The sequence below is a fragment of the Lathyrus oleraceus genome, chromosome 4 (genome assembly GCF_024323335.1).
Source record: "Lathyrus oleraceus cultivar Zhongwan6 chromosome 4, CAAS_Psat_ZW6_1.0, whole genome shotgun sequence".
Taxonomy (NCBI): Eukaryota; Viridiplantae; Streptophyta; class Magnoliopsida; order Fabales; family Fabaceae; genus Lathyrus; species Lathyrus oleraceus.
Window position 1 is genome coordinate 277910879 of NC_066582.1, and position 21109 is coordinate 277931987.

Below are 21109 nucleotides of genomic sequence, written 5' to 3' on the forward strand. Positions count from 1 at the left end.
GAATTGAATTTGAAATTTGGAGGGAAAAATCTCATTTGAAAATTAAGCATTTTCTATGCATTCCAACATTGGCATTTGGCTCCAAATGGCATTTTGAGGTGAATTAACATGCAAGCCGTGTACTGTTACATTGATTTAGCATACATGAGGTGATTTGGCTAATTTGCTCTTACACTTGCATTCCACTAATACACTTGCATTTTGGTTAATTGAGATTAAGAGCATCATTAGTCCATCATATATAAGCATAAGCCTAACAGAAAATGGATTAACAGCTCAGAATTTTTCAGATCTGAAACTTTTTCCACTTTGCTCTCAAACTTTTTCTTCATCTTTCTGCAATTTTCTTCGAAGGCATTGATTGGTTCTTGGTTAATCCATCATACACAAGCATAGTTGAAGAAGATTGAAGCAAGTATTCATCATTTTCGAAGCTGAATCAAGGACTGTAGCAAGGAGCATCATCCATGGCAGCTGAGGATTGGAGCAAGATCCAGTGCAATTGAGCTATAAACCTTCATCCACATCATTGTACAAGAGTGTTAGATCATCTGTTTCAACATCACAAGTCCTGAAAACCTCGAATCCAGTCCTGCTACTTTTTGAAGGTCAGATTTCGAATCTTACAATTCTTGTAATTAGGACATGCATTCTGTAGATCTTTGATCCATGAGTATTCTGAGCTTTGTGGCATTAATTTTCATCAAGAATTGATTGAGATATGTTGAATCTAAGATTGATGTGTGAATTTTCTTTTACTCGATCCAGGCATGTTAGTTAGAATTAGGCTTAATTGATGTTAGCATGTTGTTGTACGTTGAAGGACGAGTGCAATGATGTATCGTTTGTGGATTTCTGTGACAAAATGTTCTTGAGTGTATGAACTTGATGAATCTGATGAAGAACCCTAGAAATTCGTTTCCAGAAAGCATTTGATCTGTTTGAGCGCCAGTTGCATGTGTTTTATTGTTATTTGCCATGTATTGGTCCACTTGTACATTGCCCGGCTATTTGATTGGTCGCGATTGCTTCACATTGCCATGTCATCTTAAATGAAACGCAGCGTTTCATTGTAGCGCGCTCAGATTTGAATTGGTACGCTCTTCGATTCCGGGCGAGGGACTTTTCACCTTAGGCTTTGGCAATTTTTTCACTTCATGCTTCCATGTTCATGTATGCTTTCTATGTGTTTTTTTATTTTTTCTCTCCAATCCAAAATTCATATCTCAATGATGGATTGTCCAATTGATGTGAGATTTTTTGCACTATATTCCTCTTGATCTCTACTATTTTTTGATGATTTTTACAAAAATTGTGCACGCCTGGATTTTTATTTTGGCTAGGGAATGTTCATACATGTGTTTTCTTGCTATGCCTTGCCATGTTGATTGTGAAATGATGATGGTTGATCCAACACTCTTGAAATTTTGCATGCTTAAAATAGAAATCCTTAGGGACATTTTGGTATAGAGTTTGTATTTTTCCCATTCCTGGTTGATGAGATATGCTCTGTTGAATGTAGGTGTGACAATTTGTGTCACACCTTTGCTTTCTTGACTTGAGGAATTTATTTGCCATGCCATTCAAATGCCAATTGGTGTGAATTTTTGCATGATGCTACCTCTAAATGTTAGGATTGCTTGTGAATTTTTGTGGAATGTTTGGATGCAATTTGGATTTATTTGAGATTTTCTCTTCTGATTGGTCATTTGGGGACTTTTTGAGAGTCATGATCTTAGATGATTTGTGAAATTCTTGATGTTTATCCTAGGAGCTTGAAATTTTGCACATGTGTTCTAGACACTTTAAAGTTTGCCATGGCTTTGGTTTGATACATTTATCATGTGTGGATTCTGTTTTATGCTTGTGTGAAGTTGATGTATGAAATTGTGCTTCCTTTGAGCTTGTTTTGCCTTACCTTGCCTTAGGGAATTTATTTGACATGCTTCCACTCGTCCAAATGCATTGGATTTTGGTATGATGATCATGTGATGAGTTCTGTTTAGCCATGATTTTTCTTGGGATTTATTGAATTGTTTTGGAGTTGATGTGGATTGGATCATTCTGTTTTCCTCTATGAGCTTTGAATTTGCATGCCTTGCACTAAATGCTTTATGAAATGAAATTGGTTGATGATATTGACATGAGACCACTTGGACATTGTTCTTATTTGATTAAGCTTGATTATTGTCAATTTTCATGTTCTGTTTTGGTTTATTGCTCCATCTTTGACCCTAGGCCTTGTCCTAGTGGTTAGCCTCTCACATTTGAGCTTTGTTTCAGGTTAAAAAGCACAATTGCCATGCTTGATGAGGTTCACTCATTTGGATTTGATCCATTGCTTGTTGATGACTAATCTTGAGTTTATTTTGTAGTCTTTGAGACTTAAGCCTAGGCCTTGTGGCTTGCACCTTTGTGCATTGATGCTTGTTTGTCTGTTTATGTACAGTTGTCTGTTGACTTGTAACTGTCTATTTGACTTTTGTTTGAATTGTATACTGATTATGTTGGATTGTTTTCAAGTACCTTAGTTGCTATAGTTCATTGTGAACTTGCTTTTGCTCTTCTTGATAGCTTGAGCACTGAGGTATAACATCTCTTCTCCATGTAGTCTGGAAGACCTGGCCTGTTACTTGGCCAGGCACCTGTCTGAAGTCCTCCTTAAGAGGCAATGCTTGTGCTTGTTTACTTTTGTGCTAAACAGGAAAAGACCTCTATGAGGCAATTGGCAGATAAAAGAGATGTGTAATCCATCTCCTGCTAGTCAGTGTGTCTTCCCTTTGCTCACATTACATGTTGATGCATTGCGGATACTAACCCCAAGATCTTTTGTTGAGTCGGTCATATGCGTAGAAGGGTTCCCACTTTCTGAACCCACACATTCCTTGTCTAAAGCTCTCCTAGGCCAGGGATAAGAGTTGTGAGGCACACCTCTCACTTCCCATTTCATCTGCTTCACCTTAACTCTCAATGTTATGGTTAAGAGCTAACATCACCCGATTCTAGATGGCTTGTGTTTCACAGCCTAACCTTGTGTGAGCCCACTTTGTTTGTATATAGTGTGTGCTATTTGTGATTGTTTGCTTTGCCTGTGCTGATTAGGATAGCTTGCTCCCTGTGCAAGTTAGATAGCAACCTTAACTTAGGGATGATATGCATGATAACATCTAGGCTCGAGTCGTAGTCTCCCTAGTTGTGTCTTCCTCTGTATCTGGTTAGGCTAGTCCTTTGTCCCTGCGTAGGGGAACTATGTCGCCCTGATCCTCATACCAGATGAGGTACGTAGGCAGGAGATAAGCTGATCTCTCCGGGCGCCCTTTTGTTTTGTTTGTGTGAGTTGTTTCTCCTTTTCTGGTTGGAGTCCGATGTAAGTCCAGCGATTGGCATTCGGTTTCCAGTTTCTTTGTTGGAGTCTGACATAAGTCCAGCGATTGGAAGTTGCTTTCCTGTGTGTGTGTTTGGTTCGGAGTCTGATGTAAGCCCAGCGATCGGCATTCGGTTTCCATGTTTTCCTGTTTGTGTGGAGTTTGACGTAAGTCCAGCGATTGGCAGTCGATTTCCTGTGTGGTTTTCTTTGGTGTGCGTTAGCCGAGCTACGAGTGCTCTGATTCTTCTTTAGTCCGAGAAGATACGTATGCATAGGATGCGACATCCTAGAGAGCACGTTTCCCCTGTCCGAACTACGTCGACTCTGATGTCTATGCCTGATAGACTACGTAGGCCCAGGATGCGATATCCTGCCGAGTCAGTTTTGTTTGTTTTCTTGTGTCTCTTTCAGCCAGTGTTTGTTTGTTTGTGAGCAGTATTTTAGCAACCATTTTCCTTCCTTTTGTGCGTGGATCCCGTCGAGTACGACAGATGCGTAGGGGTGCTAATACCTTCCCTTCGCATAACCGACTCCCGATCCCATCTCTCTTTGGTCGCGAGACCATGTCTTTCCCAGGTTTACTTCGAGCGTTTCCTTTCCCTCTTTTGGGATAAATAACGCACGGTGGCGGCTCTGTTGTTTTGTTTCCCGTCGGTTTTTCGCGTAATGCGACAATATGAAGACATGCCAGGTCTAGATACTGATATTGTGCAACATTTCTTACCCTTGAAGCCTGAGTGCGTGCCTGTGAAGCAGAAGCTCAGAAGAATTCATCCTGATATGGAAGTGAAGATCAAAGAGGAGGTTCAGAAGCAAATTGATGCAGGGTTTCTTGTGACTTCTACATATCCTCAATGGGTGGCCAATATTGTGCTCGTGCCTAAGAAAGACGGAGAAGTCCGGATGTGTGTGGACTATAGAGACTTGAATAAAGCTAGTCCAAAAGATGATTTTCCTCTACCACATATTGACATGTTGGTAGATAATACAGCTAAATTCAATGTCTTCTCATTTATGGACGGATTTTTTGGATATAATCAGATCAAAATGGCACCCGAGGATATGGAGAAGACAACATTCATCACACCTTAGGGAACATTCTGTTATCGAGTGATGCCCTTCGGTTTGAAGAACGCCGGAGCCACGTATCAACGAGCTATGACCACCTTGTTTCATGATATGATGCACAAGGAGATCGAAGTATATGTTGATGATATGATCGCCAAGTCAAGAACGGAAGTTGAACATGTAGAGCACTTACTGAAGCTTTTTCAGCGTTTGAGGAAGTATAAGCTTCGTCTAAATCCCAACAAGTGTACATTTGGAATCCGTTCTGGCAAGTTATTGAGGTTGATCCTGCAAAGGTCAAAGCAATACAAGAGATGCCTGCGCCCAAAACTGAGAAGCAAGTCTGAGGTTTTCTTGGCCGCTTGAATTATATTTCTAGATTCATATCCCACATGACTGCCACATGTGCACCGATATTCAAGCTCCTCCGGAAAGATCAGTCCCATGATTGGACCGAGGATTGCCAGAAAGCTTTCGACAGTATTAAAGAGTATTTGTCTGAACCTCCGATCCTGTCTCCGCCCGTGGAAGGAAGACCTTTGATTATGTATCTAACTGTTCTTGAGGACTCAATGGGTTGTGTCCTTGGTCAGCAAGACGAATCAGGGAAGAAAGAGTATGTTATTTACTACCTGAGCAAGAAGTTCACTGATTGTGAGTCTCAATACTCAATGCTTGAGAAGACATGCTGTGTTTTGGCTTGGGCTGCTAAGCGCTTACGTCAGTATATGATAAATCATACGACTTGGTTGATATCCAGAATGGATCCAATCAAGTACATCTTCGAGAAGCCTGCTTTAACCGGGAGGATTGCCCGATGGCAGATGTTGTTATCTGAGTATGATATTGAGTATCGAACTCAGAAGGCTATTAAAGGTAGTATCTTGGCTGACCATTTGGCACATCAGCCGATTGAAGATTATCAATCAGTTCAGTATGACTTCCCAGACGAGGAGATCCTGTATTTGAAAATGAAAGATTGTGATGAGCCTACACTCGATGAAGGGCCAAAGCTTGGTTCCAAATGGAGTATGGTGTTTGATGGCGCTGTAAATCAGTATGGAAATGGTATTGGGGCAGTGATTATTACTCCTTAGGGCACACATATTCCTTTTACAGCAAGGCTAACTTTCAAATGCACGAATAATATGGCTGAGTATGAGGCCTGTATTATGGGATTGGAGGAATGCATTGATCTAAGGATCAAGCATCTTGATGTTTATGGTGATTCGGCCCTCGTTGTTAATCAGATTAAGGGTGAATGGGAAACGAATCAGCCTGGTCTCATTCCATATAGGGATTATGCGAGGAGGATTTCAACATTCTTTACTGAGGTTGACTTCCATCATATTCCTCGAGATGAGAATCGGATGGCAGACGCTCTTGCTACACTTGCTTCGATGATTGTGGTTAAACTTTGGAATGAAGTTCCCAATATCACCGTAATGTGCTTGGATAGACCAGCTCATGTATTTGCAGTAGAAGAGGTGAAAGATGATAAGCCGTGGTATTATGATATCAAGTGCTTCCTTCAGAACCAGGTTTACCCACCTGGGGCATCTATAAAAGATAGGAAGACTTTGAGGAGATTATCGGAAAGTTTCTACCTCAACGGTGATGTGCTTTATAAGAGAAATTTTGACATGGTACTGCTCAGATGCGTGGATAGACACGAAACAGACCTGTTGATGACTGAGGTCCACGAGGGTTCATTTGGTACTCATTCCAATGGACATGCCATGGCTAGAAAGATGTTGAGAGCAGGCTACTATTGGCTGACAATGGAGTATGACTGCTGCAAATATGTGAAAAAATGCCATAAGTGTCAGATTTATGCAGATAAGATTCATATTCCCCCGACACTTCTGAATATGATTTCATCACCATGGCCTTTCTCCATGTGGGGAATTGACATGATTGGCATGATAGAACCGAAAGCGTCCAACGGACACAGATTTATTCTCGTAGCAATTGATTACTTCACCAAGTGGGTTGAAGCAGCATCATATGCAAATGTGACCAGGCAGGTGGTCGTGAAGTTTATCAAGAATCAACTCATATGCCATTATGGTGTGCCAGATAAGATCATTATTGATAATGGATCTAACTTGAATAACAAAATGATGAAAGAGCTGTGTAGTGAGTTCAAGATTGCACACCATAATTCTTCTCCTTACAGACCCAAGATGAATGGGGTTGTTGAAGCTGCTAATAAGAATATCAAGAAGATTATCCAAAAGATGGTTGTCACGTACAAAGATTGGCATGAGATGTTGCCATTTGCTTTACATGGATATCGCACATCTGTCCGCACTTCAACAGGGGCAACCCCTTTCTCTCTTGTTTATGGCATGGAGGCGGTACTCCCAGTAGAGGTGGAGATCCCATCAATGAGAGTCTTGATGGAAGCCAAGTTGACTGATGCTGAATGGGTTCAGAGTCGATATGACCAGCTGAACTTGATAGAAGAGAAGAGATTGACTGCCATGTGCCACGGTCAGTTATATCAGCAGAGGATGAAGAAAGCCTTTGATAAGAAGGTCAAGCTTCGTATGTCCCGAGAGGGTGACCTTGTGCTCAAGAAAGTCTTGTCTTTCGCGCTCGATTCCAGGGGCAAGTGGACTCCAAACTATGAAGGTCCATATGTTGTTAAGAGAGCCTTTTCAGGCGGTGCTTTGATACTTACAACTATGGATGGGGAGGATTCCACTCGTCCTGTGAATTCAGATGCAGTCAAGAAATACTTCGCCTAAAAATGAAAACAGAATAGCTCGCTAAGTTGAAAACCCGAAAGGGGGGCTTAGGGAAAAATGAGCGTCTCGGTGGATTGAAAACCCGAAAGGGCGATCCAGGCAAAAGTTAGAGACATAAAAAATGAATATATGCATCCCGCTAGATTGAGTACCTCATCTTGGGGCAATCTAGGCAAAAATTAGGGATTTGGCAAGTAACTGCATCCTGACAAGACCTTTGTTCTACAACTGTCATCCGTTAGAGATTCTTGCTCATTCGTCATCAACCGAAGCTTCGAATACATCGAACTCAGAATTGGTGGAGAAATGGTCATTATGTTCAATGTAGCCCTTTTCCAATATATATCACCAATTTCAAACTTGTAAAGATCTATGGAGTCTTGCCATTTGCAGACTACCATTCCATCAAATAAATTTGAGCCTTTTATCCAATTATTTGCACTCTTATTTGTTTCTATTCAACAAATGTTTCGCATGATTTAATTGAGAAAATATCATTGTTTTGAAGAAATGAATTTTTCATAACTTGTTTTCTAAACAAAGTGAACATTCACAACGACGAAAAGATACTTAGGAGATCCTTAGTGCTCTCCCAAGGATAGTATGATCTCCAACAGGGTAAGACATTTGTTCATTGTCCTGGCATGACTGTATTTTCTTACTCCGGAGCCTTTTGTGGTTTATCCTACTGAATGGAATGCTTGTTGAGATATTCACCACTCGCCCCTTCAGCGGAGTAGCGACCTTTCCTCCTCAGCAAATGTGATCTCCTTGGTATATATGGTACTTGGTGTTTGATCCCCATAATCCCTTTACCTCCTCGGATGGATTCCCTAGTCGAGTTGCTTATGCGGCAGATTTTATCTGTGCCATAAACTCCTATCCCCAGCCGGAATGACTAATGATCATTCCCCTGCAGAGGCCTTTGTTTTCGGGTACGCCTGATTCCCCGGCAGATCGGATATTCTCCGGTGAATCTGGCTTTCTCTCTTGAGATGTAGTACTGGATATTTGTGTGCTTATTCTTTGGAGCCTATTCGTGTTAGAAATGTCTGTTTGTCAGCATTCATCATACATAAACCACGCATGTGCGCATATAATTTTCAAACATTCGGATATTCATATTGCATTCTTAGCCATATATCTTTGATTGTTACTCCCTGCTAGTTGGTAAAACATTTCCCAAGCAGATGTCGGTGTCTGATCCCTCAATACAGAGTCAGCCCAATAAGTAGAAAGTATTTATCTTTCCTTCCGCGTTCCCCACTGAGTTATATCTTCATGGACGATGGTTGTTTTTGCTTCCTCCCAACACATATATTGGGATAGGTTTCCCTATTGAGCTATATCCTCACCAGGACAAGTCTTGATTCAGTTTGCCTCTTTGGTTTGATCCGAAATTGGCCTTCTTGTGACTGTTTCCTGTGTTTCCCCGTGGCATAAATGAATGATTGCTCAGTAATCGGTAATCATTCATCTTATCCTCGGCGGAGTCTGTGGTTTTCTACCCTTATACCAGTAGTTGTAAACCCTATTTCCCCCCTTTGCAGAGTTAACCTTCTTGTTCATCCTAATTGATGACGGTTACTCTTTCGTGGTTTTCTACCCAGTATCCGGTAGATGTAATCCCCTCCTTGACGATTATCATTATCCAATATTCGGTGTTGATATTCCCTCATTCTTTTGGATAATTGCTCTGATTAGGCAATTTTATCCCCAGCAAGTCATCTTTCATGTATCGATTGACGGTAATCTTTGTTGCTCCCCTTGATTGGTCTTTATTATATACCTAGTTTCGGTATCCCGATGCCCTTCTCTCTCTCGGTCGATCTATCCTTTATTAACCCAGTAACCGGTTGTGGATAATCTTCCATGCGAGTATATTATCTACGTTCTGACGGTAATAAATAATATATCTCATGCACTCGCTGGTCGAAGCCTTTTGTTCTTCCCTAGTTGAGTAAGATTCGTATCCCTGTTTTGGAATCGAATGTCCATCCCGTAATCGAGCTGGCTTTCTGCCCTCTTTTCGGATGATGAGTGTTTTGGGAATATTCCCCAATTCACGCTTTGGTTGGTCACCTATTATATGCCCAGTAACCGGTATCCCTGGTGTTCCTTCCTTATGCTCCCTATTATGACTTTTTATCCCATGTGGAGTCAGACTTTCCTGAGTTGAAATATACCTTTCTAGGTCTTCCTCAGATGGTTTGGTTGATTGATATCTCTCACCCTCATACCAGTCTTAGATACTCATTCTTCCCGAGCATGTTGTTCTCTCACCCTTATACCGGTGTTCAGATCACACGTCTTTTTGAGCTTATTACCCAGTAACCGGTAATACCTCATCTCGTTGCTTCCCCAGGAGAGTTCTGTTGGGATCTTCCTCAGCTGAGTCCTTAGTGGACATCCTCCACCTGAGTCCGGATTTTTATCCGAAGTATCCGTCGCAGATAATTTTTGGATGTATTGGCATATTCCCCAATACATGCATCTTCGAGTCAGCTCGAGTCCTTCCATTGATTCATTTCATGGATTCTCTCCGTGTCTCTCAGCAAGTCTCAAGTCGTGACCTGATCACGCATTTTCACCCTTTACTCCCCCAGAGTCTCTGTCTCCCTAGTGAGTGTATTACTCCTTTGGATTTTTAGTTTCTCCGGATTTCTTTTTTCTTTTGTGGACGCCTATCCCCACAAGTTTTTACCATTTGCATGCACACATCTGCATCATGAGGTCTCTTAGGGACCAAAATTCGTCTCTTTGTTATTATTTAAGCCCATTCTACCCCGTCAAGACGAAGATTTTAACCTTCACTTCTCCGGCTAGAATGACCCTAATTTTGTCCCTAAGATCCCTCATGGCATCATAACATTGCATTTGCATTGCCTAAAGGATCACTAGCATCTTGGTTCCCTTTACCTTTGGGTGGGACTTCTTGAGAGTGGTTTGAGATCACCAAGCATGCTTGAATTGTATATCATTTCCTTTCTTATTTTGTTTACTAACCAAAAGCACAAAAATATGTCACTAACATCTTGTGTTTGTAGCTTGAGTAATCACAAAGTCAAGAGCTTCAAGGAGATCCTTTGTGCAGGGATAAGGTCAAGAGGAGATGATAGCAAGCATGGTATTGGTTCCCAAAGATCCCCTCCATCAAATATGCCTCCCTAGCATCTAAATTCATCATTTTTTATCAAAGCAAGTCAAAGGGTCTGAGGTTTGTTCCCCAGAGAAACCCTAATTGATATGTGCACCACAATGCCTTGCTCTTGAAGCAACCTCAGCCCATGATCAAATACAATCAAGGGAAGTTCTTTAATTCATCATTTCATGCATATTTGAACTTATTTGAGTGTTCTCAATCATCAATTCATCAAGATATGAGTCATGGACTTGAGAAGTTGATCAATCAATTCATCTAACTATTTTGAAATGCACTGAGACCTAACTTTTTATGTGTTTTTCAAATGGAGATGGTTCCAAAAGCAAAAATGTTATTAAGGAAAATATGAACAACTTTCATGTTCATTAAAAATTTATTTGAAGCTTGGAAGGCCATCTCCCATTCCAATACATTATAGGTCATTTTGACTGAAACCCTAATTTTGGGTCAACTTCCCAAGGACATAACTCATTCATTTTTTATGATTTTGAGGTGGTATCAAATGCATTGGAAATATTAAGATGTCTACTTAAAATATTATGTTGAACAAAATTTCAAAATCTCAAAGGCAATACATGTGATAATGCAAGACATTATAGGTCCTTTTGGGCCAAATGCTTTAAAAGGCAAAAAAGTCCAACTTCAATTGCCCATAACTCTATCATAAAAAATCCAAATGATGCAAAATTTAAATCCATTTTGATTGTCTTGAAAATATTTACAACTTTGATGTTGGAGGTTTTTTCATTTGAAGCTTGCATCAGCAAAACAGAAGGGCTTGAACATTGGCCAAATTTGGAAACCTTGCATTGACATGTTTTGCACATCACACTTTAAACTCAAAATTCACTAATTTCCACACTTCAAATGGATTTTTTCCCAACATAACAATTGTTCCTTACATCAAAAGCTTTCCAACCATTACCCACATGCTTATGTTTGGATTTTCTAATTGGCATTTTCGAAGAGGTGAATGTTTAGGTTCAATTATGGAATGCACATGAAATCTTGATACACAAGCAAATTCAAAGCAAATTACACGTCCATTTCATTCCAGACTGAGCTCAGCTTGCATTTGGCATTGTTTTTGGGCCTTGTGCATGATCATGCAAGCCCATGCAAGGATTGTCCGTGTTCATGCACACGGATTGGATCATGACTTCCTTGCCACTCCCTCTATAAATAGAGACCTTATTCCATTCAAAAGGGATCCTTGATTCAACCTGTTATGCTTCACAAATCTCTCCATAGCCATCACTAAAGGAATTTCAATTTTCTTCTAAAAATTCAGATCTGAATTTCAACTACCTTGGTTGATTTTCAGACCTATAATTCCTCAGCCTTGCTTCCTCTTCATCACTAGATCTCATTGCAAGCTTTGGTTGTGAAGGATCGTGCTCTCCATACCTGCATTTCAAAGGTGGATATCAGAACTTTTTCTCTTCGAAACTCTTTGATCCTTGCTTATTTCTTGAGTTCCTTGGTCTGGCTGATGTCCTCTCAATAGAGGCATCTGATTTGTGCTTTCAATTTTGCAAAAACATGAAGTTCATGATGAACACCATCATACTTCCATCTCTGATTTCTCCATTTATGGAAATCTAGAGTGTAAGTGAATGCTATAGGAGTGATGTACATCACTTCCTCTTTCGATTGATGCCTAGATCGTTCAGTTTGGTTTCCATTTTTTTGTTCTGCAAATTTTTGAAGTGACCGGAGGATGGCCGGAGAAGACGGTGGCGCTGGCCACCGTCTCGTCTCCAGATTGGATTTGAGTCGTCCATCTCAGTTTCCAGATCTAATCTCGTCCATACATTGTTATGACTTCCAATAATGCACCCCTGCGTTTCAGTTGACTAAGGACCTTGGTGGAAGCACGCTCAGAGGCCGTGTGATGTGCCAGATCAATTAATGAGCCATCATCAAACGCTTCTCGTTTTTTTCTTTTTTTAATTTCTGATTTCTATTTTCTTTATTTCTTTTAATTCCCTTTTATTTCAAAAATCAATATCTTCTTCATTTTTAATCCAAAAATTATGGGACCAATTGCATTAGTCTCCAAATAAATTCTAGTTTCTATTTCTGATTTTTAATATTTTTCATTTTGTCATTTGATATTTTTTGTGAATTTTCTCTTTTCTGGTCATTTTTAATTCATTTTAAATAGTTTTTGATATTCAAAAAATACAAAAATATTTTCCTAACCTATTTGAATGATGATGGATCTATGAAAAATATTCTCATCAATTTTAAATTGATTTGAGATTTATTTGAGATTTTAGTTCAATTAGGTTATTTTTATTCATTTTTAATTGATTAAAAATAGTTTCTGACTTTTAAAAAATGCTGAAATTTTTTGTCAAACTTTGTTTGACCTTGTTGAACTTGGGATAAATCACTTGGACCTTTCAAGGTTGATTTGAAGTGATTTTGAAGTTTGACCTTTCTTTTATTTTTAATTCAAGTTTATTTTAATATTAAAAATGCCAAAAATATTTTGCTTATTGTTTGATCTCCAATCTTCATCTCATTTCTGATTTCTCATTGTTTGACTTTGACTTTCAATGCCATTTGGTCAATACATATGGATTGGTACATGTTATTTCATCTTATGCATTTTGATCTTTCCATTTCCTTATCCATTCTTCATCTTCTTCTTCTTCTTTCTTCTTCCTTTTTGATAAATGAGTTGAAGGTTGATAAGTTAGCATTGATTAGGGAGACTTAATCTTCCTTGATTCAAATCTAATTCATCTTGATCAATTGATCAAGTGAATGGCTTTGCATTAAGGATAGGTTGTTTCCTAAATCATGCAAAAGGCTTAAACCAATACAAGATCAATTCTCATTTTCTTTTTGGCATGGCAAGTTGTTGGAACTTGGTTCACTAATCAAGACTTCTAACTTGTGTTGTTGTCTACATTATTATTGACCGGCCTCAGATAGTTGTGACTTCTACATAAGTCCAATTACGATTGCTTAACATAGCGCTAAATTTGCCTTATGGCACACTAACTACTAACACTAACCACTAACCATCAACATTTACTTTTTACTCTTTAATTTTATGCAATTTACTATTCTTGCACATATTATCCATTTGCTTTTCCCTTTGCTCACTTGAGCACATGTTTATGTTAATGCCATTTGCCTTTTGCTCACTTGAGCACATAATTGTGTATATACTATTGTGCTTGTGTTTTTGTTTTGATTGTTGTGGACCAAATGCAAAGAAATGGACTTAGATGCTAGGACTTTCCCTATGCAAAGAATGGAGAAATGGACTTAGATCCTAGGACTTTCCCTATGCAAAATTGGAGTAAAAGGACCTTAATGATGAATATGGGCTAAGCCTCTAAACTCACTCTTGTCCATTCTTGATTTGTTTCATAAAACTCTTTGATGTGTGTGTTCTTGTGCTAGGGTTTCCCACTTGAGTTTAATTGAAGGACCATTACCATGTTCATCCAAAGTGAAAGACACAAGATACATTGAGGATCTCTTAAGAGGCTTGTTTGATGATTGCTTATGCTTTTTGTGATTGCCTATTCCAAAGGATGGGAGCTACTTGGATCATCAATATGATCTCAAGAGAGGAACTCCATTGTGGTTTTGTTTCTTTATCCCTCACCTTTTGTTTTACTTAGGACTTAGCCCTTCTTCTTCTTCTCTCCACTCTAACCTAAGCCAAAACCTTTTGTGCAAACATTTAACCATTATTTTCAGACATTAGAAACCTAAGCCTTATGCTTTTGATTTTCAAACTCTCTTTTCATAACACTTATTTTGAATTGAATCTTCAAGTCAACTTTGACCATTTTGTATATACTTCTAATTGGTCAATATAACCCATTCAAATTTCTTTTTGTGGTTCCAATGGCCACTTTCTTAATCAAATCTTTCATAACCTTTAGCTATTAGGTTTGAGTTATCTTGGTGGTAGATGTAATACTCACCTATATCCTTAGTGATGGACAATGAGTCTTCCATGCTTATTATAGGGTTAACCCCTCACTAGCATGTTGAAGCTATCCTCACATGGTGGATTTGTGGTTTGGTTGAGTTTTCTCCCTTTGATAACAAAAGACCTTAAGGCTTTTGGACCAATCAATTCACCAACTTGTTTTGAGATTTTTACCCCGAACTACGAGGTTTTGATCCTAATCTTTTTATAAGATGGTACGTAGGCAATGGGTTTATCCATCCAAACACAAAATGTAAATAAACTTGTATATTCTCTTCTCATCTCTTCAATCATGTTTGCACAAACAAATTTTCACAAAACAACAACCTTATAACAAGTATGAAAAGGGCTCCCTAGGAGTACCTAGGATGTTTTGGGTGCCTAACACCTTCCCATTGCATAACCAACCCCCTTACCCAGATCTCTGTTTCTCTTTTAACTAGTTTTTGTTAAAACTTTTTGGTTTTTGTTCGCTTTCTAACCATTCCTTTGGATAAATAGAAGTGAGGTGGCGACTCGAGTTGTATGATTTACCTTGGATTTAGTCAATATCTCCAATGGTAACGAATACCCCGCTACAACCTACTACAAAGTTTTCTCTACCTTGTGTATGATAATCACCAGATCTATCACTTGTCTTTTGCAAGTTTCGCCTTGTCTTTTTCCTAGGAAGTCCCATTGCCTTTTTCATAGGAAGTATTTCCATACGCTTACCTTTAGTAAGTTCCCTCTTGCCTTTTCCAAGTCTTCTCACTGCCTTTTGCAAAAGAGAGTTTACCTTTGTCAAAACTTTGCATGTTAAGCAAAAATGAGGGATTGGAAGGCTGACCTTTCTCTCAACATTTGTTTTGAAACACCTAACGTAGGTTTGGCAAGTCATAAGTGATAGCCATATTTTGAAAACTCCATCCCTTCCGTTGTGCCTGAGGGATATAATGAGGTTTTCGTACCTACTGCAAAGTTCCTTCTACCTTTGGTACGAGGATTATCAAGTTATCTTTACACCTGCCTTTTGCAAGTACCTTTTTTCCTTTTGTACACTTTCAAAATTAAAACCTTCCCATCCGTTGCTAGGGATTAACACTTTCAAAATTCAAGCCTTCACAGTCGTTGCTAGGGATTGACACTTTCAAAATTCAAACCTTTCCAGCCGTTGCTAGAGATTGACACTTTAAAAATTAAAACCTCCCCAGTCGTTTCTAGGGTATAACATCTTTAGCTTTCAGGTATTCCCAGCTATTGGTAGGAAGCGTCACAGAACTAAACCCCCCCCCCCCCCCCAGCCATTGCTAGGGGTTTACATCTTTAGATTCCAAGTATTCCCATCTATTGCTAGGAAGCGTCACTGAACTAAAACCTCCCCAGCCGCTGCTAGGGATTTACATCTTTAGATTTCAGGTATTCCCAGCTATTGCTAGGAAGCGTCACTGAACTAAAACCTCCCCAACTGTTGCTAGGGAATAACATCTTTAGATTTCAGGTATTTCAGTCGTTGCTAGAAAGTGTCACTGAACTAAAACTTCCCTAGTCGTTGATAGGGAATAACATATTTAGATTTCAGTTATTCCAGTCGTTTCTAGGGATTGACCTCTTTAGATTTTAGGTATTTCAGTCGTTTCTAGGAAGCGTCACTGAACTAAAATATCCCTAGTCGTTGCTAGGGATTGACTTCTTCTTCCCAGCCTTTGCTAGGAATCATCACTGAACTAAAATCTTCCTATCCAGTGCTAGGAATTTTTGTCATCTTTTGAAACTCATCCCCAGCGAAGTCATGTTCCCTCTCATATTTATTCTTGACCTTTTGTCATAAATCTTTTCTCTTTGTTTTTCATTTGAAGAGATACTTGTGTTACATACCATAACATGCATGGCATATCATGCACACCATGACATAACCATCATACAGCTGACTCATGCTCTCCCACATAAAACCATAAACAATCCTCAGCAGATGACTTCATATCAAATTTATTTTCCATCCCATGAATAACCTTCACAAATACCCATCACTTCATATCACATTTATTCATTCCCAATAGGGCAAATTTTTGGATATTTTTTTCTATTTAATCCTCTCTTACCTTGAATGTATGGAAGAATCGACATGCTTTAATACCAATTGTAACACTCCATGTAATATACATCTAGAAAATATATTGTACAAGATATTAATTTGGTACTGATACAACACAAGTCCCTAGCGGTGTCATTATATACATGTCGATAAAATAAAATACAAATTGTGGCACATGACGTACAATAATTCCTAATAAAAACTAAGATCTATGTGTAATATCTTCATAACACACAATCCACAATGGAAGATCACGATACTCCAAAATCTTTGAAAACATCAACAAACAACTTATCTTACATTTAACCTGCAAATAACACCTGAAAAACAACAATAGTAATGGGGTGAGATAATAATCTCAATGAGTTCCCCTATCCTATGGGTCCACTCAGCTCTATAGGGTTTCTAATTAATTCCTCAACTTAAGTTTCTCAATACTAACATGTTTACTCTTACACAATAGAGAAAGACTTAAGTATCTAAGGGATTTTTGCACTGTATAGAAACATGAACACTTGAGTTCATCAACTCCATTAAATCATCAATCAGAAATCGTACCAAGGCATCTTTCCCCAACCAACCCTATGTCTAGGATTATCGACATGGGTCACTGATCCTTATATCATACTTCGACTTTCTTATGGATTCCTGATTCTCCATGGGACTCAAACTCATTTCAAGAATCATCACTCCATATCGGACTCAAACCTATTTCGAGCATTTTCCTCGTATGAGACTCTAACCCACTTTTAGGTTCACATCATCTATGAGACTCTAACACATTTGTTTGAACTATGGGACTCTAACCCATTTGGTTGAACTATGGGACTCTAACCCAATTGGTTGAACTATAGTACTCTAACCTATTTAGTTGAATTATGGGACTCTAACCCATTTGGTTGAACAATGGGACTCTAACCCATTTGGTTGGTCTGAAGTAATAGTGCATGTATCCAAATTCTTACTTTTCATAAGCATCATAATTTTGGATGTGCATGGCAGTGGGGTTATTTATGAATACATGACTATTTCATTAATCACAATGTAATTGTACTCATCAATCCCTAGGTGATCACATGACTAATCCAAGCATTACCATATAACTCATTTCCATAGCCTAATTTATCCTTCTAATTCATTTGTCATACCTAAGAGATCCTTACTAGTTCATTTTCCTTATTACTATCCCTAGGTTAACCCCAATCATCATCACAAGTGTTTAATCATTAAATACATACACACAAGCAAGCAAGTCATAAACATACATAAGTAAAGGAAAACATAATCCATTCACCAAAATAAAACATGAAAATAAGCATCATAAAGCATCATAATTAGATAGATCTTTATACAATATTTCCAACGCATCTGACCGCGTCTCATTTCGAGTTACGAAACTCAAGTTACGATGATTTCAAATCCCCATTTTCCACTCAGTTAGTGGTAATCGATTACTAGTATGTGGCAATCATTTACTAGCCCTCAACAAATCCTAAAAACTCAATTTTAAGTCAGTAATCGATTACCTATATGCGGTAATCAATAACCACGACAGCTAGGCTAAAAAGTACCAAGTTTTCTTCATACAAATCACTTCCAAACCATTCCCCATCAACCTGTTAGCTGGAGATTTCGACAAATAGTTGAAGTTCTTTGGAAGTGTTATGTTTTGAAGAATAAATAAAAATAGATGTGTCGAAGCTATTTGCTAAAGTCTTTTCTTGGGTAAACAGATCTTTCTTGTCGAAGCCTGAGACTTAGAAGATTTTTTTGTCTCCATAAAGCTCTCTTCGACGTAGGCGTTTTGACAGAGTCGAAGCTTCAAAGCGGGAAAGATTTAAAATTTGAACGAAGCAGTTTCGTCAGGCCAACACGTGGAAACATCTGAGATATGCAACGCTTGAGAAGTTCGAACGTGGCAGTCATCTGTGTAGAGGTCGTTAGAGTCGAATTGTTATAAATAAGGGTCTTAGTTTTAGATTTCAGTGTGTTCAAACAGATATACAGAAATTCACAAAATATACTCGAAGTACCAGAGCGAGAGAAAAGAGTTTTACGCTGAAAATGTATGTATGAAGAACACCATAAGTTTCGTTCATGTTATCTATTTCATGCAAGTCATTTAAATTAAAGTTATTCACTACCTTTTATTCTGTCAAAATGCCCTTATTTTCAGTATTTTATCATCATTTTTACTTTTGCATTTACATTTCGCCAAGTCTTCATTTCCAGTACTTTCTCAAAACTTAAAGCATTTACTTCGAGTCACTTATCTTTACCCTTTCCAAGTATTTTCGTTATCTTTAAAACCCCTTTTACTACAAAGTTATCCTCATTTACTTTGTTCATAAAGTCATAAGTTTCGTTTAGAATTATTGTCAAAACACTTTTCGCTATTCATAAACCAGAAACAAACTTAACCATGAGTCAAATCACCGTAATAATAGTTCTTGAGACACATGTCCTAGGATCAATCTAGTCGATCCTGTAAGTTACCAAAAATATATAAATTTGGAAGACTAGCGGTTGTTTATCAGAAATCACTGGTAAACAAATTGGCACGCCCAGTGGGACAGTGTCAAAAGAATTGTTAATTACAATACTCTGCTTTACTGTTACAATACAAAATTGTTGTTATTCTTTTGGTTTAAAAATTAGTATTGTATGATCCTTAGAAGTGGTAGGATAGCCAACAATTCGCAACCTATAACCAATAGAAAAAACGCAAAAAAGATGGTTAATACAACTAGTCATGGGGAACAATTCCCTCCCCAGGGAACAGGCACAATCGGAGCAAATTCGATTGATGTATCCACTGAGATCCCTAGTGCACATGCCATACCAACATCGAGATCCATGGCCTTGCATAATTCGACAACAATGCCTATCATGTCAGGCGTAGCAGACACTCCTGCAATTTCAACCCCTAGGCCACCGGGATTCGAGAACTTTAGGCCTTTGAAAGAATACCCATATGGAATGCCATCTACTGCCATGGCAGGATTGCAAAATAATTCTTCCATATATACTCAACCACATAATACAATTATTTCGCCAATTCAAAATTTTGGCTCTGGCATGAACCATGTAGGTCGAAATACCCAACCACAAGGAGTCCCCACCCTATTACCTACCCTTACAACGAATAACCAGGAAGCCTTTAGACAACAAATGGATGCCAGTAACCATGATATGGTAGGAGTTCTGGCCAGAGAAATGAACACCATCTTTTCCCCCCTGATACAGAATGTGAATAGGACTAACACTGACAATGCCCAAACATACAAACAACTATCAGCGCAGATGGGACGCATAGCAGATTTCCTAGGCGCCCCACAGTCTTCTGTTCGACGCAGGCCAAACCAGGTTATAATCCAGGGAGAAGAACCAACTATAGATCAGGTTCGACCACAAAGGCAAGCCCCTGACGAAAGAGTCATGGGGGCAAGATTGGAACAACAACCAATTCGACGGGAAGTCCCTGAAGAACAACCTAGGAGAGTGATAATGATTAATAGAGACCGGGATGCAGACGAAGTAATTCATAGGGTCAGGCGGGAAAACATGATGGAAAATGATTTAACTAGTATGATAGAGAGAATCATGGCCCAGAATACCCTGAATACAGGACTTCGACGACCAAATTATTCCTCTCCTTTATCAGAATATGTCCTCCAAACAGAATTACCAAGGGGTTGTAAAATCCCTAAGTTCACCAAATTCTCAGGGGACACTAGTGAATCCACTATAGAACACATAGCCAGATACATGACAGAGGCAGGGGATTTGGAGAACAGTGAGAACCTAAGGATGAAATATTTCCCCAGTTCTTTAACAAAGAACGCCTTCACGTGGTTTACAACTTTGCCACCAAATTCCATAGATGCTTGGCCCTACTTGGAAAGATTGTTTCATGAACAATTCTACATGGGCCAAACTAAGATAAGTCTTAAGGAATTAGCCAGCATCAAAAGAAAATTCATCGAACCTATAGATGATTATCTGAATAGGTTCCGTTTGTTGAAATCTAGATGTTTCACAATAGTGCCTGAACACGAGTTGGTCGAAATGGCCGCTGGAGGTTTAGATTATTCCATCAGGAAAAAGTTAGATACCCAGCATCTAAGAGACATGGCCCAATTAGCAGATAGGGTTCGACAGGTCGAACGCTTAAAATCTGAAAAGGCCAGAGCAAATAAAAACTATAAGAAAGTGAGGGTTGCTTATGCCGAATTCGTAGACGGGGAGTATGAAATCTCTGATGACCCTTATGGTCTTGAGGAATTCGAAGTGGGTTTGGCTGAATTAAAAGAAGCACCACCTTATGCCTGCAAATTACTTACAGCTTCGAATGGCAAGAACCCTGTCGAAACTGAAAAGAATGATAGATTTCCCAAAAAGACTTACACATTTGATGTTACCAAATGTGACGAGATCTTCGATTTATTAGTGAAAGATGGCCAAATGATAGTGCCTCCTAATACCAAAATTCCTCCGTTAGAACAACGAAAGAAAAGAGGCTTTAGTAAATATCACAATTTTTTAGGCCATAAAACTTCACAATGCTTTCTTTTCAGGGATCTTATTCAGAATGCAATCAGGGATGGCCGCCTTAAGTTCGCTGACAAAGGAAAGAACCAGATGAAGGTTGATGTTGATCCCCTCAACATTGCTGATACAAACTATGCTGAACCTGTCGAAATCAACATGATTGACGTAG